Source organism: Balaenoptera musculus, chromosome 18, assembly GCF_009873245.2.
Source record: "Balaenoptera musculus isolate JJ_BM4_2016_0621 chromosome 18, mBalMus1.pri.v3, whole genome shotgun sequence".
In the NCBI taxonomy this organism is placed as follows: Eukaryota; Metazoa; Chordata; class Mammalia; order Artiodactyla; family Balaenopteridae; genus Balaenoptera; species Balaenoptera musculus.
Window position 1 is genome coordinate 54,054,985 of NC_045802.1, and position 3,762 is coordinate 54,058,746.

Sequence of the window (3,762 nt, forward strand, 5' to 3'; positions counted from 1 at the left end):
ATCAAGGTCCTAGAAACCTAATTTGATTTCAACCTTCACATTTTCTTCCTTCCTTGAATTAAGAGCAGATTATTTTTAAGTATGTTACTTAATTTATTAGTAATTGAAGTCTTTGGGAGGACACAGGAGATTTTTATAGCTATTTCAGGGACAGTGAGGCAGTCCTATTGAGTTCCAAAGATAATAAACTCATAACTTACTTCCATTAAGGGGTAGGTGGAGGGTAAATGTTCTGGACGCTCTCATGCTTTGATTGGACACTCTCACGCTGAGGGAAATTTTAACATAAATAAAAGATGGTTCTACCCAGAGATACATTCAGTATGTTTCCCAAATTATGATTACTGGATGCTATAATAAGGAAAAGAAGTAAGCAATATGTATTTTTTATTATGTTTTGATTATTCTTCCCTTTTGGGGAGACCACAGTATAAAATTTAAGGACTCACTGGATGGAAAGAAATGTGTCATGCCTCAGAATTTTAAACCCATGAGGAATTTTAGACATTAGCTGTAGAACTACTTAATTTGTAAAGTGAGAAAACCAAGCCTGTAAGAGTTTCTAGCATCTGACAGTAATCCTGGTAAAGGAGATCTTCAACATGACTCTTGTATCCAATCTTCTCTTATTTTTAAATGGATTCTATTTATTCTTCAGGTGAAGTGATATCTAATTGACTGCCACTATACTGTTCTAGTCACCTTTAAGAAAAGTGCATATGTATAGCCCACAATGAGATGGGCATTTAGTTTTCCCTCCAAAATGATTAAACTGTACTCATAGAGCCTCACGGTGATTAATAACAGCTCTCCTTTGAGTAGCAAAATAGAGAGGAGGTTTTAAATACAAAATCTTGATTTTTTTTTGTTGATTAAAATAATCAGACTGTATTTTAATATTTAAAATTATGTAATCCAGAATAAAAATTTAATAAATGTGCATGAATTTACTTTAAAAAATCATGTTTAAATATAAATTAACCAAATACATTTCCAAATAATGCAAAAGAATCCGTAAAATTTATAGTCCTCGTTGCTTAGCTTGCCTATAATATTGCTGTAATCAACCTTTCTTGTCTCATCCCACTCTATCCTGTATAAGTGCATTTGTAGTATTTCAATATATTTCCACTTGAGAATTTTCTTTTTAATTTTTATCTAATGTTTTAGTTCTGAAAGTAATCAGCCTCCACTGTTTTCTGTTCTACTTGATTTTGATCAGTAGGCCTGTTATCTAAGGCCTTGCAAAGACATTCAATCATTATAATGTTTGTGGTACATGATGGTTTGCAATCCCTCCCAATACTCCTCTCTGGTTTCAATGCAGCAATGTTACTTTCACTCAGACGTGTCTCTTATTTTGGTAGCCAGGCCTGTGATACCAAGTTATTTGCCCCAGAAGCTTCTCATTACGTTCAATTCACAAATACATCTTCTTTAAAGTTTTGTCGTGCATTATCAACCTTAAAATTTTAAGGATCGTCTTAACACAGAAATATAACTATCATATGTTTTAAAACACTATCATAAGCTATACATTATTTTTTAATAAGAATTAAACAATAAATATGAGTTTTATATCTTAGTAATGCACACAATGCCTGGAATGAAGTTGGTATTTAGTAATGTTTTTTCAAAGAAGGATGGACTGAACGAGCTACAAATCATGTAGTATTCTTTATTCATATATGAAAATCATAATTCAGAATTCTCCTCTAGTAGATATTTTCTACTTTAAGGTACTTAAATTTTTCTTTAAACTTTATCCTTAAGGTTATGATTAAGTGAAGCTTCAGAGATTAAATGTGTTCATATTAGCTCCCATAATATATAGACTTGTCTGTCATAGATATTTAGGAACTTAGATATATTAAATGGCACATATTGTTATTTCATCATGATATATTTCATTTATCCAGAGACAGTAGGACAAAAATATTTCATCTTTATAAAGCAGCCTTGTAAAATCATCCATATTTATAATTTTGCATTTTTATTGCTCTATTCCTCTAAGGAGCTTAAGATGCTTTATTAATTTTTTTTTTTACTCTAATGATAAACAACCACAAAACTCCTCTGACACAGGTAAATATGCATAAAGTCATATCCAAGGTTGTTTTCCCTGTATATATTTAATCTGTGTTAAAAAAAAAAAAAAATGAAAGCATTTAATCCCTTGACCATCCAAGACAAAAACACTGAATACATCATATATTGTCCCTAAAAAAAATCAATACTAAAGGGTATTTCTAACTGGAGCACACTAGCAATAATTAGACTCTTGTTGGTTTTTTTTTTTTTTTCTCTTGTTGGTTTTTTGACCCTATGGATTTACCTGGAGTTGGGGTGGGAATGTGATGTTCAAATTTTACATGATGGATGTCTAAATTCTACTCAATGTACTTTAAAAATGCAGTATATATCTTAAGAGCTCAGAAATTCTGAACTTAAAAAAAATCATGTGCAAAAACCAATGTTAATAATATAGGTATGTGCAATTATTATTATTATTCATTATTTTATATACTAGTGACATTCTATGACCTTACTCATGTGAACAGTAAGTAAACAAAAATAATTTTTCTGCCAGCCATTTTAATTGAAAAAGGTACAGTATAGATAAAAATTGAGATTGTGGGATAACTGGAATTTTTATACGGTCCAACAAATACCGTATGCTAACACATATATGGAATCTAAAAAAAAAAAAAGAAAAGGTTCTGAAGAACCTACGGGCAGGGTAGGAATAAAGATGCAGACGTAGAGAATGGACTTGAGGACACGGAGAGGGGGGAGGGTAAGCTGGGACGAAGTGACAGAGTGGCATGGATTTATATACATTATCAAATGTAAAACAGATAGCTAGTGGGAAGCAGCCCCATAGCACAGGGAGATCAGCTCAGTGCTTTGTGACCACCTAGAGGGGTAGGATAGGGAGGGTGGGAGACACAAGAGGGAGAAGATATGGGGATATATGTATATGTATAGCTGATTCACTTTTTTATAAATTAGAAACTAACACACCATTGTAAAGCAATTATACTCCAATAAAAATGTTAAAAAAATAATAAATAAATAAATAAGTACTAGCAATGTGACTTACCACATGATAACTGTAGTTAACATTGCTGTGTAATACATAGGAAAGCTGTTAAGAGTAAATCCTAAGAGTTCTTATCAGAAGGAGACATTTTTTTCTTTTTTCTTTCCTTCTTTCTTTTCTTTTTATTATGTCTATGTGAGATGATAGGTGTTAGCTGAACCTACTATGGTAATTATTTCAAAATATATGCAAATTGAACCATCATGCTGTATGTCTTAAACATATGCAGTGATGTATGTCAATTATTTCCCAATAAAACTAGAAAAAATTTTTAAAAATGAAATGTGAAACGATAAAACACTATCAATAAAACACTAACTCATAAGCAGAATGCTTAATTAACTGTTTATAATCAAAGCAGCCAGGATAGGACAATATAAAAGGAACAAATAAAATCTATGTATTCTCAATGAATGATAGGAAATTTACATATTTAAAGCATACCATTTGTATTTTTTTAAAGCACATGAAAAATATGAAATGATTAGGTATGAATCTAATGTATGCTAATCTAATGTATGCAAAATATAATGTATGCTTACTACAAAATATGGATGAAAAAAATCAAAGAAGACCAGAATAAATGGAGACACATACTGTGTTCATAGATTGGAAAACTCAATATTGTTAAGCTGTAAATCCTTCTCAAATTGATCTAC